Source organism: Anser brachyrhynchus (genome assembly GCF_964034855.1).
Source record: "Anser brachyrhynchus genome assembly, chromosome: 1".
Lineage (NCBI taxonomy): Eukaryota > Metazoa > Chordata > Aves > Anseriformes > Anatidae > Anser > Anser brachyrhynchus.
The window spans coordinates 165,727,043-165,747,288 of NC_137694.1; the positions used below are offsets into that span (position 1 = coordinate 165,727,043).

General features: G+C 37.7%; 1 protein-coding gene across 5 annotated transcripts in view; it reads right to left on the reverse strand.

The window, feature by feature from the left end:
• Positions 1-20,246, reverse strand: part of LOC308187791 (uncharacterized protein) — a gene marked incomplete at its 5' end in the record, with an annotated part of 59,219 nt that overhangs the window by 19,190 nt on the left and 19,783 nt on the right. The window lies entirely within an intron of this gene.

Genomic DNA, 20,246 nt, shown 5'->3' on the forward strand with positions numbered 1-20,246 from the left:
CATGAGCTTTGACAAACTTGTGTGATGAGTGCAAGAGGAGGGCTGTGTCTCAAGGCTTGCATTTTGATCCACTCACTAGTAAATTTTCTGAGAGCCTAGACAATTACAACATTTAGCTAAAAAAAGGTTAGTTTAAAAGCAATTTTAAATGATATTTTGATGGGGGGGAAAGTGAGCAGGGATGAAGAGACCTATTAACCAGTTTTTCTTGGCCTTTCTCTCACATGCAGACACATTCTGTACAAAACCCTGTTTTGATGTATTATTTTAATTAATCCCAGTCTTTTGATTTCTGCAAAAAGAAGGTTAGCAAATGTAACAATGCTCGAGAGTTTCTTTATTGTAAAAGACACATAATTTCAAGCATTTAATAAGGTAGATTTATTCTGGGTAGTTTAGTTTCCACATTCACTCAAACAGCCCTCCCCAAAGACAACATTAAAAATGTGATTAGTTAGCTGCCATCAATAACACAAAATAGGAAAACACTCTCTGAAGGGACAGCTTTGTGGAGGGCACTGCACAGTGTGTAGTAAAAATATATGGCCTAATAAGTTTACATTTGCAGGCTCATTTGTTAAAACTCTTGAATTTCTAATTTGTGTCGGAAAGATAAATGGATGGGGCCTCAGTAAAGTGTGAGATTAATACTGATGGATGGGGATTCAGATTTTTGCTAGCCTCTTACTTCCGTACAACCCAGTAGGCAGTTTATGGGGAAAACCAAATGTAAATAAAAAAGAGGACATTATTTACCTTGGTCAAGGCCAATTACTAGCTATATTGTTCTTTTCAACTTTATAGTTTAGATGTAAATTATCCTTATCTAATTATTGTTTAATGCATTTTGGTAATCAAGCTCTTACAAAGTGTAATTAGATGCTAAAAGGACAGGCACCTGATGGTTACTTTGAAACACTGCTAACAGTCAAATGGTAGAAATGGAGACCACTGGGACCTTTAGGGGTATAAGTTGATAGAATAATAATAAAACGTATTATGTAATAAAAACCGCCTTATACCTGAATCAAAATACTGACATACATGGAAAATGAGCTGAGGTTAATGCAAATACTACAGTAAGCGGGATCTGCATATGACATATACAATTTGCTTCAACAGCCCGCCTTCCTTCCACGTGCAGTGCCAGAGCAATGCTATCGGCATGTTGTAAAGAAACAGGCAGTATGGGTCACAGTGGTATTTCTTTCCTGTTTCGCAGAAGATGCCTTTGAACTTGAATGAATTTTACGAAATTAGAGAAAGCAGTTCTTATATTCTTACTTTCCAAGGAAGTTGGCAGATATTTTTTCAAAATGAAATATAGATATAGATGTGGCAGGAAGAAAGGCATTAGTAAAGGAGTAAGAAAAGGGACACTCCAACAATATCCATGTCCCACTCTTGCACACGAGTATTTTCTGCTTCTGAGCCTGGAGTTTTGGAATAAGCTGCCTTTCCATGTGTTTCACATTGAGGACCTAAAAGGGCAAGATACATCTTCTTCCTGCAACTCTCTGGTAAATGCTGAGCTGTAATTCAACCATAAATTACTGCACAAGATGCAGTAATATAGAACTTAAGTTCTATAGCCAGTGTTAATAATAGAGGTGAGAATACTTGTGCTCATGTGGCTCATACCACCTTCAAAAACTCTGAATCTGTTAAAATGTATACTTACGTCTCATAAACTCAGATTATAACTGAAGAGAGCTAACTGCTATTGTTATTAGTCAAGTTTAGCTCTAATTTATATAAAACTCATGCATTGGTATGAGTGCATGTTTAAATGCATGTTTGTTTGGAAAGGTCACAGAACAATCATGTTAATGTCAGAGCAGTCCTTTTGTTGTGAATAAAACTATTACCTTATTTTTAACTGACTGCAGCTCTACATCTAGCTAAATAAAGGATCCATTTGTGTTACAGAAGCTCATGGCTTGAAATTTGAATTTCATCACTGGAAGCAATTACAGTATCAGTGTAGTCTCTGCACGTAATCCCTCATTTAGTAATTTAATTAAAAACAAGTAGTACCATGAGCACCAGAACTAATGAAGCCTAGTTTCCAATAGAACCACGTCACATGGATGATTGACTTTGAACTACAAGAAAGCTTCAGTGTGTGTTTCTCCTCTGTTTCCATCATTTCAGAAAGAGTCTATCACCTGGTTCAAAATTATCATGTTTTATCTCCACCATTTCTGACATGGTTCAGAGTTTCAAGAAGGAAGAAAATTTTGTCAGGGCAGGCAGCATGGCAAGAAAAGGCTTTTCAGAAAGAACCTGGTGATTTCTGGGCCAACTGAGCAAAATTTGGAACATGGCTGACAAAGAATAAAGTTACATTAGCAGAGCAGAACACACTGCTATACTTAAGTTTTTATAAATTAAATGATAAATGCGGTGTTTCTTACTTTCTTCTTTCTTTAAGTTTTTGGGGTTCGTTTCTTCTATGTTGGAAAAAAAAAAGGAGTAAAGACTTCAACAAGCTGAAAACAATGCAAATTTAAAAAGTGTTCTACAAGTCTGAATCAGCAGTCCCTTGACAACTGCGTGCTATGTCTCATTTCTAACTTCTTCAAGTGAAAATAACGCATCCACTAGCATATTTACTTATGAACAAAATTAAATGCCTTAATATCCTCTATTGAGTGGTCAATATCCGTAATGTCTCAGAGTTTGGGGGATCTATCAAAAATAACCACAGTTATGCATACTGAAAAACTGGCAATAACTCTTTTCTTAAGCATTTAAATTCACAATAGTCTGATTCTTTTGAAATTAATCCCTCCTTGATTTGAGAGAATTGAAAGCAAAAATCATCCACCTGTCTGTACATGTGAGTACTTTGTTTTTCTCACATACCTAGATAAGAATTATATTTAAAGCAATGACTAATGCCATCCCCTGCATGGTCTTACACATCTATGGATTTAATTCATTAGTGTTTAGTTGTCTGAATGCAGAACAGAAAAAATCTCTGGTCATTTATTTAAAATTCTTTATTCACAGTGGGAAAATGTACACAGAAATGTGGACAGAAGCAACAATCATTCGTGTGTGGTTTTTTTGTTGTTGTTTGGTTTGGTTTGGTTTGTTTTTTTTTGGGGTGATTAATGCTTGTTGCTTTGTTTTGACATGAAAGATTCTATATAAGAACATAAGATAGATAGATATAAGATAAGATACAAGATATAAGATATAAGATATAAGATATAAGATATAAGATATAAGATGATATAAGATATAAGATATAAGATATATATATGTATAGGACCTTTCTATAGCAAGATCCTATATAAGAACAACTGCAGGAAAAAAAATATGACAATAAACCAACAGGCTGAGCTTAGATCACTGTAGGCCATTTAGCCTGAGATTTCGTCTGCAGAATAGTTGAGGTGGAACATGAGTAATAAAGAATGAAAGTATAATAGAAAAGTTAATTTCAGATGTTCTTGTAAATTTATGGAAAACATATTTTATTGTATAAGAGTGGGGTTGTTCATCTGACTGAAAGCAGAAATTCACCATGGGTTGTTCTGAACTGTGATGACAGCTGGGTTTCTGCATGGCATTCAGATGTACATCAGCAATATTGCGATGAAAATGTTAGCATTTTACAAAATCAATGGAGAACTAGCCATGAATGGATTGGAAACTACAGTAACTCAACAAAAATTGTCAAAATTGAAAGTATAATAAGTAAGAGAAAAGAGACAGACTTGGTGTGGGGCTGCATGGGTCAACCTTGAAAGAGAGAATACATCCATTAAATACAACAAAGAGGGAAGGTTTTGAGGGTTAATTTATACAATGTACTGGATGTAAGTTTTCAGTGCAATGTTTCAGACAGTCATTAAGCCTTAAGCAATAACAAATAGACGTGTATTGAAATCAGAGATTATTACAGTGTGATACAGCTGGTACAGTATCCTCAGTTGATACAGTATAAACACTGTAGACTAGAAACACAAGAAATGACAACAGCTCAAATTTAAGCTTAAAATATAATTTTAAACCTTAAATTTAGAGGAGAAAAAGGTTTATATGTTGTTGTTGTTGCAGTTGGTTTTTTTTTGTTTCATTTAAACCTAGTGTTAATAAAGCATTTATTCTAGACACTTGACAAAATGGTTACTAATTACAGAGCTATATTTGGAGATGCCTCCCAAAACATGTCTCTTGAGACTGTTGCTTCTGGTAAACTTTTATTGATGATAACACATTGGGACCAAAACTATACATTCACCGAATCTGTTGTTCTGTACTGTAATTACAAGACTTGAAAAAATAATTCAAACAATGTTCACATTGATCCCCACACTCAAAAAGGCACACATTTGAGTCCATAGATGTTCAACAAAGGCGCATCTTTAACATTGTGCCTGGATTTTGACACCTATTAATTTCACAAGGATTTAAGCAGATCCTTAAGTGCTTTGCTGGTAAGAACTTTATTATAAGCTTTCTGTGTAGCACTAATGACATCAACAATGTTGCATTTCTAGTCTATTAACTACATTTAATAACAAGTTTTAATGATGATGAATACATGTTTTCAGTATTGCCAAAGCAGAATTCTGTATCCGCCATTGTTACACATCATTCTGTTCCCGCCTGCAAGATTTTTAGAAATTGTTGATTAAAATGAATTCTCTACCTGTTCTCTGCGTGACTGATCATGCAGTTTTTCAGATTACTTTGAAAGACATAAACTGTATTTTGTATTACATCATTTTAAAATTCCCTAAATTGTCTGTAACAGTATGCTGTTTAAATGGGATACCAGGGATAGAGAGGATCTGTTTTTAGTGAAATAAAATAGATGACATCGTTATGAATTATTTCTACACCACTTCATTCAATGAAACTACAGTGTACCAAGACATTAAACGCTGGAAAATAATTCCTACCTAGACTTGCAATTTAGATGCAGTCACATATATAAATTCATTACACACCAGGCTATGTCAAGTATGAGTTTTTCAAGTATGAGGCTGTTTGTTTAAAAAGTGTAGCTGCACAATGTGCAGCATCAGATTTACATCAGAAATGTGTGAGAAAGGGCTGTAGCAGCAGATTCATGAATTTCAGCATCAGGAGGGTTTGGAGGGGGCAGATACAATGACCCTGGCTTTCCTGAATGCTTGAACGCCGTGTCAGCTAATAGGTGTATATCCTTCTCAAAAGTTAAACCAATTAAGTAACAGCACTGAGTCTGAGTGGTTATATTGTTCTTCATGAATTTTATGCAGAGCAGGTATAAATTCTGTAATGAATCCATGTGCTGTTGCTTTCAACTCTTCTCCAAGCAGATGACATTCTTGTGTATGTTCATCCACCTTTGCAGTTCGGATGGATCACTGTGTTTGACATTTCAAAGACAGAAAATGATCTAAAAAATAAACACGCTGCAATAATTTTGAAGGTTGATCAGCCCTTTAATGTGGTGTCAGTTGACTGTTAGTTTGTAAATTAGGCAGTGATTTGATTCTTTATCAATTTTTAGTGGTGTTTAACATCACCTAACTCATGAAGAAGGCAGCCTCGGTAGCCTGAAATGCAATGAGGCTTTTATCTACTTGAGAAACAATGACAAGTCTTTTAAAAAATTTGGGATGATTTAAATACTCATGAAGGAGAAGCTGATGGCATTAGCTAACACAGATACTGTGCCAGTGTGCCTTGTGAGCTACCCGGCACAGCTCTGACAAGTCCCCTCCATCTCACAGGTTCTCCAGCAGCAGTTTTAGTACGGGGCACCCACTTGGGCAGTGAGTCTTGTGAAAAATGGTGATTTCACACCAAAAAAAAAAAAAGTGATACTGATACAGATTCCCCTTGGATTTGGGATTTTTCCTTCTCTTCTTCAGTTTTCTGATAATGCAAAGTGCACTCTCAACACACTGAACAGGTAACTACTTTTAGTGGTTTCTGTAGAAGGGAATTCCATAAGCCCTGTTTTGAGGACCAGTTATAGTTTTATTAGTGTGACTCGGCCATTTTTACTGGTAGTCAGAACTGAAACTGATGTTTTCTCTTTTGAGGCTTTACATAATGTAATAAGATTCTTAGAGGATTCTTTTACCCCCTGGAAGGGTTCCAGATCCTCAAGCAAAGACATGTAAAGCATCACCAGCTAGATTTAACAAGAAAACAAAGGTGGTTTGGATGCTATTACTAAAAATGCTAAGGCATTGTAAAGACTTCTGCAGAACACCTTCACTAACTGCATACTGAAGGCTGCAGTCAAGGCGCTGCAGTCAAGACTACACTAACATTTCTGTTGATTACTTCTAAGCTATTTTGTCAGTGGCAGAACCAACTTATCAACTTTATGAAGAACTTTTAACACAATGGTTTAGTAGTGAAACTGCTGACAGTGTATTTTTTTCCCAGTCATGTTTTATTGGAGGTAAAGGATGTGTTCTGGATTAATTTACCATTGGTTTTATCATGCAATTTTACCTGACTATAGGACAACTCTTTTGCAAGCAGTAGCTGGGTCTGTGGTAGTGTGGAAACAGCCTGAGTTGCCTGAATTAATTATAATTTAGAACAGAAAAGGTAGTTTTGACATCTCTGGAATGGACAAGCAAATAGAATGTAGATTTAATTAGAAATATAATGCACAGTCTACTCTGCATGTAAATTATAGGTGATGATGTGGTTGATCACTCTGCAGTAAAATGATTTAATGCCGGTCATCACTACATGAATTAAGTTCTCTAAAAAAGCAAGCTGGTAGCCCCCATTATTATTTTTTTTCAATATTATCCTGGAAAACAGAAGTTTAAATCCTTTATGCCTGTGTTAAAATGATTTTATGGCCTCTCTTTCAGTTTTTGATTTCAACTTTATAACAGAAAAGTCTTATATGAGTTCTTACCATACTGGGTAAGAGTTGCCTGAAGAAAGTGAACCAGAACAGGTTTTCTGAACCAGAAATTTCCTGTGTGCTTGATGCACACATATGGGTACATTTAGAATGTGATTACCTTCACTCTAATGGAGAGGATTAAAGTTGTTCAGAAGAAGCATGCTTTACAACATTACTGTTTTTCACTGCTGACAAAAAGGGGGTTGCAGGGGGACTGACTCCACTGTTCGTTACTGATGCCTGAAGCTAGGTGAGATACTGCTACCAGCTGTGCCAGATTTTAAAACCTGTACAATTTTGCACCCTCAGCACTTAACGAGACCTGGTGGAAATAGTTGGACACAGTGTACTCATGATAATGATGGGTTTCTTCTCCAGGGATCTGTCTCTCTTCACAGATAAAGGATTCTCAAAAAAGGTGAACATTGTGATCGCCAAATTTATCTATTCCAATCATACTAAGGATACAAACAAACAAACAAAAAACAACAACAACAAAAAAAACCCACTGACTTCTGGCCATGTTCTGACCTCTCTTTCTTACACACATGTGAACCCAGAGCGATTCTGCTGAGATCTGTTGAGGATGAGGAGGCAACTCCATGCAGGTCAGTAACTCCAGGACACTAGGTCTGGAGTGACAGTGGTATGTCTGATTACAGTCAAACACTTATAATGGTAGGGTTACTTTGAGCAGTCAGTGATGGAGTAATGGTTTGCTCATTATGTGTACAATTCTTCAAAGTGCTAGCAAATGTACTTTCTCTTTAAAATGGTGGAATAGGTAGTGAATATTAGGAAGTATATGAGCAGCAAATAATTTACTACTGGCATTATTGAATAATTATCTCTAGATGAAATTGCAAGACTGCAGTGTTTTTAGAGCCCATTTGTGACCCATAAAATATGGGTTAAAACCCATTCTACCACTTGCTTTTGCAATTGTTGCAGTAAATGATGGAAAAGTACAAAGCAATCACAGAAGGAGAGATCTTTTGACTACTATCATTTCTAAAACTATAGAGATAGAACAACTTGCCCCAACATTTGATACCTATTATTTCATTTTATTCATCAGTGAACCAACATAAATATAACACATAGCACCAGCATTTTCTCTTTCCAAAACAGTCCTTGTTCTGTGTAAATGACAAGGTAAAGAGTGTTCATCTTCACTTTTCTATCCTAATATAGGGGAAAATAAGACTGGATCTAAGTACACACTTAGAGAGGAAATTAAAAGTCCAAAGCAAGGACCAAAACAAGTTAAGACCGTCTTCTAGAAGTGTATTGGGGCAACTTCTGTGAAAAAGAAAACAAACAAAAAGTTTCAGCCTTGTCATAAAAATAAGAGTAGCTCATAGTAAATGTATACAATAGATGACAATAGTTTCTTCTATGAATTACAGCAGAAAAAAATAAAGCTTTCCAACATGAAGAATGGTTGCAAAGCCCCTAAAGGAACAATTTTCATGTGGAGCTTGTCAAATTCATGAAAGAGAGAATGTAAGTTACTTATTAACTCTTGGTAATATGGCACTGGATTGAAAGATCGGGAAGACCCTGTTAGTCCTAAATTTTCATAATGAAAGTACAGTCAGGGAATATTACATTTTTTTGTGACTAAACCAAGGCGAGTCATTGAATCTCATGCTCAGGACAATAATGTAAAACAGGACATCTTACATCAGTTTCAATCTCTCCTACAAGGGATTTTTTACAATCTTGGAAAATTCACACAGGATAAAATCCAGAGAACATAGCTTGGGAGTCAAAACAGGATCAAGACAAAATGTAAGAGCTCAGTTTTTCTGCCATGTTTCTGAAGGTAATTTTCACTGGATTCAGTGAGACTCAGATAACCTCTCTCCACACATTAGGTCCACGACCAACTTTAAATATAAAATAGGTTTAAAAGGCTCGGGCTGATGGCAAAGCATGACAGAGAGATGTCTGAAATGATGAAGAGAATGTGTAAATACACAAGTGAAAGTCTTTGATCTAAGAGGTATGTTGACTTCAAGTAGTATCAGCCTCATAACTTCTGATGACTGGAAACAAAAAATTGTCACAAGATCATTTCTGAAAAAACAAACCAAAAACAAATAAAACCAACTTCCCTCCCCCCACATCAACACACCTAACAGCGTGAATACGAATCAGCTAATTTATAACAGATGTCTACTCCTTCGTGGAAGCTGTGCTGCTTTTCTTGCCATACTGCATTCCTATCACTAAGTGGCAGTATGTTAAAGTATATAGAGCACCATTACTACGAGCTTACGATGTCCACATCTCTTTTCCGCAACCTAAAATGGCTACATTCCAACATCATGCCTTTCTCTGACTCCAATGAAAACTACCCACCTATTGACTTAATAAAAGGTTTCCCATGTCTCCACCTTTTGAGATCAAAAGTAGTTAGAAGAAAATGGTTACTTCACATGGCAGTTTTGCAAGTGGTTTCATGCTTTTCTCTTTTCTCTTTAAGACTTTCCCTATAGCTCAGAAGAGTTTTAACACGAAGACCTGCATTTTGGATTAGTATCCAAATCAACCCCTTGGTTTTAGTGTTCCTGCAGTAGCTTGATCTCTCTCAAGAAATTCTGGAAGGGGAGTTAACAGAAAGCACCAAAAGAGTTCAAGCGTTGAAATTACTTTTTGGTATCATAGAATCATTAAGGTTAGAAAAGACCCCCAAGATCATTTGGTCCAACCATCCCCTTACCACCCATCTAAGTATCTATATGATGTAGTATATATATATAGTACTTAAAATATAGAAGTAACAATTGCATATATTGACTTAAATGGGAGTATATTTTATGAGAGGATCCCAAGTTACTCAGGTAGCTGAGCAAGGTAGACTCAACTGAGACCTATCTAATTTCTGTAGCAGTTGCTTCTGAAGGAGACTTTTGCTAAAGCGCATGAGAAACCATCTCCCCAGCGTCTCTTAAAAACATACAGCTTTGGCACACAACCACCATTTTAATGGTAAACAATGTAGGGACAGGTAGAAGCAGAGAGGCATACAACACATTCTGAGATTTTTTGCAGATACGCACCTGACCAAGTCACTTAATGAAAGGGCCCAGTTCTGACTGAAATGTCCTTGAATTCTCCCCGGTTTCTCATTTGATCCTTTCTCTAAACCCTTTCTTGAAACCTCTTCAGTTAAGTTCCACATGAGGAAGGGGAATAATCTAGACAGCTTCACCATGAAAACACAAGAGAAATTTCCACAGCTCAAAGAAGAAGGCACTTCTACTACATAATTCCATATAAAGGCAAGTGTGGCAAAGCAACAGCCGTTTGCAGCACACAGTGCAGACACAGTGGATACAGTGTCTTCAAGGAGGAATTTTGCAAGGCATTTAGGAAAAGGGGAAGAGAGGAGAAGAAAGGAATTGGGATCCCACAGCTGAGTTTGAATCATTGATGAAACATGAGCAGACATCTCACGCATTTCATCTACAGCATCACACATGCTTTATAAAGGCCCATATTGGGGCAGACCTGCCTAAAACACTCATCACAATAGAGACCATCTCTAGCATCACTAAATAACTCTATTTTTCTTCAAAGCATAAACAGAGTGATTAAACTGCGTAGAATGAAAGGGAGGTGAGGTCAGGGATCCCTTGTCTCTGACAATGCTGTGATAAGAGTGCCATGAAAATACAACTTCGCTACTCATTCACCATGGTTCTCAACTGCTTTTTTTTTTCCTAAAGAGAATTTGTGCTGCTTCATGCTTTAAAAATTACTTGCCAGTGGTAATTTGCTAGCAGTTTTTGACTTTTCCTATCCATAGCTTCAGCAGGATAGGAAAAACTGCCAATTAAGCTTTCTGAATAAAAAAATATAAACATTTAAAAGCGACTCTACTCAAGCACTGCTGAAACCTAAAACAGTACACACAAGAGAAAACTGCTGCTCTCTGTTTGCAAGCTAAAAATGCCTGTTGGCTCAATGTCTTTGCATGGGGGAGAGAAGGACAGAGGGAGTGGGCCTCAGATGGATAACAGGAGCTTAATAGTCACCCTCTTCCACCTTCATCTCCTGCAATGCCTTTTTGTCTTTCCCATCTGGCTCTCACAGAAAGAATGGTTTCTAGGATCTCTCTAACACAGTTTCAATGAGTCCTATGGTGATCAGGCACAAATTCCCACAGATGCTATGTTTTTATCCACACACTTCTGGAAAGGTAAGGAAAGCAAATGGAGAAGATCCTGTTTCCAGAAAGGATGCTATCTTTTCCATCTGTGTAAGGGAAGCAGGGAGACTGCAGCACACTCTTGCATGCAATCTCTACGGCAGGAAGGCTTCCTGATTCCCCAGAGACTCCAACTGCTACAACAAGGTGTAGGAGAGAGGAAAAAGTGTCTTAAAAAGCTCCATTTATAGATGATCTTTTGGGTTTGCTTTTTTATTATTTTTAAATATTTTTCAGAGGTGCAATTTTTTCAGATTTAGATGTCATTTTCCACTGAAGCTTTGGAAGGATCTGAGAACCCCAGAGGTGGCAATACCAAGATAGCCTTGCAAATGCTTTGGAGGAAAGAGCCTGAAAAGAAGCAGTTAATTTACAAATTTTCTGATTTATTAAAATCTTATTGATACTGTTGAAACAATTCAAACTCTCAAACTTTCAGAATAGCACAAGACAAACGTAAGTCTTTTCTTCAGCCTGAAATATTAAAATTTATCTGTTTTCCCAAGGATATGTGTCTCACATGATGGTGTCCTGTGATCATCTGTGTATGTGTATGTTTTTACACTTGTAAGCATATGTATTTCTCATTCTCACCATAATAATTTTAAACACATTATCCAATTTTAACCATATTTGACAAGGTGCTAAGTTTTTTCAAATTGTGTTGAATTAAGTGTTTATAGATATAGCTAGGAGTTCCTACTCCTGTCCCAGAGGAGAAAGGCTGCAATGCAAATGCAAATGCTAACACTACAGACAATTCACATGAGAGGTGAGCCTGAAGATGTAAATTCATAACAAATGAGGTATGGCCTAGTCCACTGATGGAAAATTTTCCTGGTTTTGGAACTGCCAGAAAACCTGAAGGTTAGTGCTTTGAAAAAACAGTCTTGGCTATAAAGTATCTTGATACTGTTTAATCTTTTCTGGACATGGCTATCTTTCTCACCCAGACCATTTTGTATCCTACTTGGATCTGGCTTACTTTTTAGTCCAGTAAGATGTCCTTTAGTAATGTCCTTATTTTCTTTAGGGAAAAAAAAAAAAAGACAAAACACTAGCCACGCTAAAAGGCTCACATCTGCTATATCCCCCTAAGACCCTGTCTTTCATTACAGTACAAGTCCCAGATGAACTCTTCCCACAGTGGGGTTACTGATCTGCTGAACAGTTGCATCAAAGAATAGCAGTTCCTGCTGGTGGTCTTCCACTTCGGAGCTGTGCCTCCTGCCTTAACTTTCTCACTATCCATAGCATTGGTTTAGACATACTTCCTAGGTATAAATGCTTCCACACTCTGTGTCTGCATGATCACCATGACTAAAATGTTGATGATATTTCCCCATGGCCACACCTCGGCAGAGAGCAGCTGATGCTTCGCACAAGGCCATTCTTGAATGCAAAAAGAAGCCGTCTGGTAATAAAGCAAAATGTTTATTTGGGGGATGAGGGACAGCCTCTGACCACAGATCTCTGGCTTAAAGGTTTCATTACACTGTCTTGTGAGAGAAATTTTCTTCCCTCTTATTTCTGACATTTCTTCTAGTCCCTCTGCTTTGCATACTGTTCACATATCCTTCCAACAGTTGACCTTTTCTCTTCCCATTCACCCCTCTACTTAACAAGTCTCCCTCCCTCCCTCTCACCACCAAAGGATATGCTGCCACTTGGCTAACTGCTCGCCATCAAAGCTGTGTGTGTGATTTAGGGAGGTCTGATTTTCAGCTCCATGAGGTCAGTACAGACCCATTCAATATTCTTCAGACACTAAGCTGGCTCACTCTTCTGTGTGGAGCTGGCAGAAAGATGTTCCCTCCCTCTCCTCTTCATTTTATGTGCACATTAAAAGTATCCATGACCAAATCAAAAATCGTGCAGCTGTTTCAATAGCTGCAAAACTGCTTAGAACTGGGAGCCCAGAGTATAGAGAAAGAGACCTTTGTGAATTGAACACTCTCTGAACTAACTTGTTTGTGAAAACCCATGTATAATTAAAGCCTCTCTTGTTAGTGAATGGAGCCATACTTAAATACACACAATGTATATCTTTATTTCCAGCTCGAATTTTTCCAGCAATGTGTATTATGTGGCTTCAGCAACTGCAGTGCATCATCATCATCATCATTCAAACAGTGGAGCTCCTTGCTACATTATGAGCATCTTTCCCCTAAAATACCTTTTGATGGACTAGAGTATAGCCAGTCTAGACCTGAGCTGCATAATAAATGGATGTTATGATTCCTCTAATCGCAAGGTCCTTTCCCCCACTGCAAATGGAGATGTAATTGAGATCTGCCTCACCCTTTGCATGCTGAGAGACAAAATAAACAGTGACATTCATTTATCTTTTTCCATTTCCCTTACCAAAAAGTCAACTTCCAAAGAAAATGTTTACCAAAACATTTCCCTGAACAATCTGAATAATATTTTAATGGGCCACTTACTTAGTTAGTATCTAATTAAATTTTGCATCATGAAGAGCATATTCAAATCACTGTGGTATTGTGAATAAGGATTCAATAAAAAAAAATACAGGATAAAAGAAATCTGCAAAATAACCACCATTAAACTAATGAGTAAAAATTCAGCAGCTATAATAAAATCCACCAGAGAACAAATAAACTGCAAACAACCATATTACCAAACAATATTATTCAGGTTTCATCTTGTTCCCTTACGCATCCCTACACAGAACAGGAGAAAAAAGAAATACTCAGAGGAGAACATTTTCACAGAAGTAAGGGCCAAACACACATACACAGAGAGATGCAGTAAACACTAGCAGCTGCATGGCTTAAGGTACCAAATAGTATGAAATCTCTTAATTAAAAAATGAATTAATTGTCGTGAATATATTTCTCTTGACAGAGCACATTTGTGCTTCTGGAGAATGCAGTTCTTAGCACATTTAAAATATAAGCTTTCTGACAGTTTTACCTATAATATATGGGAATAATACTAAGAACAAGGAAACAAACAATCAGTGTTCCTCTCTCACTTGAACTTGGGCTTATCACACCCCACCTGGATCCCATAAATATTTTCCTAAAGGTTGCTTGGTTTCTGCACTGCTCCATGACCCAGTTCAGCAATACACATCCATAATACTAAGCTCAAGCTGCTCCACTGAAATCAATACTCACACGCCTAAGTGCTTTGCTATAAAAGGGACTGGATGGCTATAAGGCCATTGCCCTGTCACTCCGTATAGAATGATTTCCCTGCTGTGCAGTATAACCCTCTAAATGTAATCCGCTCAGTGTATCAAATAAATATCTCTATTGGAACATTCCACCCAGGGCTTATTTGTGTTGTGCGTGAATGTTATTTATTAGAAAATTTAAACATTATTGCAGCCAATTAGAAAAGCGCTTTTTATTACTTGCAGCCTTTGCTACTGCCAGTGCCCCACGTCCTCCCCTTGACACAAGCATTATATACTGGCTCACTTAAAAGGCACAGTGAGCAAGAATGCCTAGCTCTACAAAGACGTTCTGCAATCTGAACTCCAGGTGTGTCAGTAGTCTGATTTTGGCTCTACTGCTTGTGCTTAAAATTAAGCAGGCATGAACACAAGTATTTGTAGGATTCAAATTTCTAGATTCATAAATTAGGAGCTCAACCAGAATAAGAAGTGTTCACTCCTCTGAGCTTTTGTTCAAACTAAAGTGTATATTTGTGTAAAAGTAACCTCCTGTCCTCCATATTCCTAGTTTTTGGGATACCTTCCAGTTCACTTCCATGTGACCCATGTTAGGATAACAAGCAGAATACAAATGTCAGAAACTTCTCCATGTGCATTGGTTTGCTGCAGGTAAAGCAGCACTTCCTAAAGTTTTCAATTTATGTTGCTTTGTCTGAGCTTTCTGTAATGTCTTTTGAATGCCTACTACTTGAAGAGATAGGGGAGTGAATATCTTATTGTAATGTCCCATAAAGAACTGCATGTCAATCCTACAATGAAAATATATGGAACATATATTTTTTTTTTGCATATCTAACTTTTAACCTCAGAAATACACGTAAAAAGTGAATTTACATGGTGGGTTTCTTAGAAAGTTTTCCATAGTCTGTTTTTGTACTTGTAGCGAGTAATTTTGACCAATGCTTGATGTAAAGAAGGTGTTGTGTTTTTTTTTTTTTTTTTTTTTTTCAATACCATCTCCATTCATGTATATACTCTCCTCCAAAAGAGTATTTTGGTAGAAAAATGTAGACTGCTTCTACTCTATCTATCAGCACACAAACCAAAATTTATTATGGGGTGATCTTGTGTGTATACGAATCCCAGGCTCTACCTGTGTAATTTGTTGAAACACAGTATTGAAAACAATTTGTTTAATACAGACACTTAACTTCACCTGACACCTCAATATGAGTGACGTTCCTACAACAGTAGACAATTTCCCAGTAAAGTCAATGGAGGGATGGAGGTGCTTTCAAAGGATCCCAAAGGAAATAATTTCATCTTTGTCTAAATTTGAATAGTATCTCCTGTTTCTTAAGACCTTGAGTGATGTCCACTGAGGAATCAATGGACCTAACTCTTCCTTTGGAGTGGAAACAACTAACTTAAGAAGACTGCTTTCCCATGTTCCTTAAAATTAAGTGAAGGATAGGCTCGTCCTGTCTCAAGATCTGAGTTAGGCACTGAGCAGAGCACTCCTACTTGTTGAAACCTCTCTCCACTGTGTCTAAATCTGGCAAAGGGGTCCAATGTACTCTGAGGGGGTAGAATGGAAGAAAAAGATTAATATGGATATCCCCAGATAGATTGATCACACCTACCTGGATGAAAGGCTAAAAATAAATACATTCATTTTTCTTTAACAATCCTACCTGATAAGATAGAACAGGATATACTGCATATAAACGAAAGACAGACGTAAAACCAGAAGTATATGCTATTTGTGATAAACTTAACAGCAAAAGGAAAATAAACATAGATGAGAACATTTAAATAAATGCCATGAAAAACATACAACTATACATATGAAGGATGAGTGGTCATAATTCCCTGAATTAATGGTACCCAAATTCTAAATTCATACTATCTCTAGTTATTTTGCATGGGATCTCTTTAGCTTCTTAAAACAATAGTAATTAAAAAAAAAAGTTATTTAACAAATTTAAATAAGAGTTTTTCAACTGGCATTTCCTGATTTCATTTTCCATGACACACATTATATTAATTTAAATCACAATTGTGTTATTTTTGTTATGTCTTCATACCTCCGAAACCACTGCTTAACAGTGCTGACAAGGGCAAATGCAATGCTATAAGGCTTTGTGTATTATTTTTTATTAATTATTTTTAGGCATTTAGGTCTCATTCTTCAAGCATTCTTCTGACCTGTTTACCTCGCAGTAAGCAAGTGTGAAGAGTAGAGGAGAGCTGATGAACATTTGTAGGATATATGGCAGAAATTATGTTCCTCCTTTACTGTGTGACCTGACATTTAGGACATACCAGGAAATAGGAGCCCTAGATTCAACTCACTCTTCTGTGTGATGATATCTGACTATCAGTCTCCCATTTCCCTGGGGACTGTCTTGATGGTGCAATGGTACCAGGTTCTTAGTTTCTAATAAGATACTGTTTCCTTTTGTATAACTATTAAATATTAATGTAAGAAGGAGCTGATGTCCAGATCACTCACACTCTGGATGCATGCCCTAATCAATAGGTTACCACAAAAAAAAAAAAAAAAGGACAAAGAATCTTTCTCTGTGAATCTACCTTTTCATGTCCTTGTTTTGATCCTAAGCTCCTAAAATCAGTTCTGTGTTTTTGTTTTTGTTTTTAAGTTGTTTTTATGTAGCATAAAATTGAATTGTTGTACCTTTATTTAATAGAAGGAAGCTTAATTTAATCTAAAATTTTATTCCTGTCACCACAAAGACCCTCTGCTCCCCCATTATCTCGAATCAGTGCCAACTCCAGACTAGAGAGTTCACTCAAACAGAATGGGATATGAGGGGCAGTGCCATAAATGCAGCAGCCATGAACAGAGTTCCAGCCCAAATTATATGTCTTCATATATGATATTTCCTAATTAAGAGACACAATTTCTATCATCTGTGCCACTCACGGTAAGGGAAAGGTTTGCTTTGCCAATGGGAACTGACACGAGATGGGATTACTATCACCATCACAAGAGCGAGGCATCCTTTGATGAGTTCTACAAAAAAACGCAGTTGAATATTGTTCTCAGCTAAACTTCATTCCAGGTGAAGTAAGCTGGAACATACCTATGTGTCAACAAGGCTATTCCACTTTTGCTCCACCTCTCCAAAAAAAACACGTTTACTCTTCAGGTGAAAATCGGTCATGAATAGTATCTGCCTAAAAATTAAACTACTGGAAAGAGCTCTGAACAACTATAATAGAAAGGGTCAGACCCACTACCATATTTTAACTAACATTGTAATAAAAATTTTCGTGCCTACAGTATATGATATTTACATATGAATCCAACTTACAAATTCAGGACCTTGAATTCTCTCTCTTAAGATTAAACTCTTTGTTAGGCCTTATGATACTCTAGGACGAGTAGGTTCTCACAAATATGCCAAACAATGACATTTATTTCGAAATAAATAAATAAATAAATGCCTTTAAGCAGTTTTGCTTTGCACGCATTCAGCCTATGCCTTTATAATGTTCAATTTTATATACGTGTATACAGAACAAGAGCAAGACTCTAACTTTCACACTTCTCTCTAGTTCATTTCTTTAATTATTTGCTGCTGCACCCCTCTTGTGTTTTATTCATTCCTCTGCAGAAGTTTTCCACACGGTATGCCCTTGGGCATATTACCCGCCTTCACTGGCTATTAATCTCTTCAATTTAAAAAAAAAAAAAAAAAAGTGCACTTTACTGCATCATCCAGATCACTAATGGAGATGTTAAACAGCACTCGACCCACTATTGATTCCTGGGGTACCCTGCTTGTTGCTGGCCTCCAAAAAAGCTAAAGCACTGGCCATGTAATGACATAATTTTGCAGGGGTAGGGCAGAGGAGGAATTGGAAGGGATGTGAAGGGGAGAAGGTGCTTTAAGGGCACTGGTTCCTCTGCATCGTACCTGCAGAAGAGCAAGGCTCTCCAAGAGAGCAGACTAGGAGGTAGTCTTGCGGTGATTTCTCTATGACCATTTTTTTATAGAAGTATGACACAATCTCCACCAGTGTCATTTCTTTCCTTGTAAGGCAGAAGTGATAAATCATGGTCATTAAAACACTCAAGGAAACACAACACAAAGTTTGAAGGTCCCACTAGAAACATATGTCTGGATACCTCTGTGACTGGAGCCACTGAACAGGCTCTCCAAATAGGTGAGAATACTGTAGAACCAGCTGAATTAATTTAATCTACTTAATGTGTTTGGGATCCAAAGGCAACAAGGTTTTCAGACTCTTTCAGATTTAAACGCATCAGCTCTGAGTGAAATCTTTTCCACGCTCTGGGTAAAGCTCTGGCCAGTGTTGATTGTTTTTCCTCATCCAGCCTGTCTATAATAGAAATGCAGTACAATACAGAAGTAGAATTACTGTATCACTCCAACATAAAATCATCACCAAAAATAAATGTTTTTCCTGTCCAACCCAAATTTTGAGGGCTTAAATAGTTTTCAACCTTGACTGAAGACACCTTTCCCCAGAGGCCCAAACCAACGTCACTCCCTGACTCAGCTCTGACCAGCAGCGGGTTCCTTTTGGAGCCAGCTGGAGCTGGCTCTGGTCTAATATGGGGCAGTTGCTGGGCTCTGCTCACAGAGGCCACCCCTGAAGCCACCCCACTACCAAAACCTTGCCACACAAACCTGATATAAACATATAATTGTAACAACAGTATGAAATTAACAAATAACAGTGTGAAGGACAAGGCCAGAAAATGCAGTAAAAATTGCTTAAACTACCACCATCTGTTCTATTTTCGTGAATTGTCTAGGCTGGGACAATTTGTAATAACACTATGCAAGGTTGATATCTTCCCCATTTTTCTGCCTCCCCAAATGCAAAGATACTGCCATGGTGAAAGGTCCCTCGCTACTGTCAAAAGCCCACACTGATCCTCAGCAGAGGCTCTAACACAAAAACATAATTAGTTCATTCAGATGGGAAAGGAGGAACTTACGTAGCCTTTTGTTCACTAGATCAAGGCACCAACAATCTTTACTTCCCTTAGAAAGGGGGAGGCTTTGAATCATGGAATCATTTAGGTTGGAAAAGGCCTCTAAGATCATCAAGTCCAACTGTTAACCTAGCACTGCCAAATCTACCCCTAAACCATTTCACTAAGCACCACATCTCTACATCTTCTGAATACCTCCAGGGATGGTGACTCAACTACTTCCCTGAGCAGCCTGTTCCAATACTTCACAACCCTTGCAGTGAATAATTTTTTCCTAGTGTCCAACCTAAACCTCCTCTGGAGCATCTGGAGGCCATTTCCTCTTGTCTTATCACTTGGTGGTTGTGAGCAGAGACGGACCCCCACCCCACTACAACCTCCTTTGAGGTAATTGTAGAGTGATAAGGTCTCCCCTGAGCCTCCTTTTCTCCAAGCTAAACAATCACAATTCCCTCATAAGACTTGCTCTCTGGACCCTTCACTGGCTTCGTAGCCCTTCTCTGGACACACTCCTGCACCTCAATGTCCTTCTTTTAGTGAGGGGCCCAAAACTGAACACAGTATTCCAGGTGCAGCCTCAACAGAGCTGAAGGTTCCCTTAAGAGCCTCTGAGTACTGTGAAATCCCTCAGAGCAACTCTTAATACCTGGTTGTAATCCACTGACACTGGCAGGTAAGTTTTCAAGGAGAAGGAAGCTCACTATTTACTTATTGCAAAACCTAAAGGGGAGTTTTTCTTTTACATTTTACTTTCTGGAAGGAAAGGGCCCCTTTGTAGTATTGAGTCTTGCAAGACTGCAAAGCCCGTGTGTGTTGAAAGCCTTTGCAGGGATGGCAGTGGTACCTGAGGATAGAAGGCCTGCACATCTGTCTGCCTGCTCCTGCAGCAGCCGGGCATGCACTGGTTTATTCAAATTAGAGCAGACTATCAGCAGTAAGCTACTAATGGGATAACTTATGTCACCCTTCATTCACCTTATGCAGCTGATGTTTGTAGCAGGAG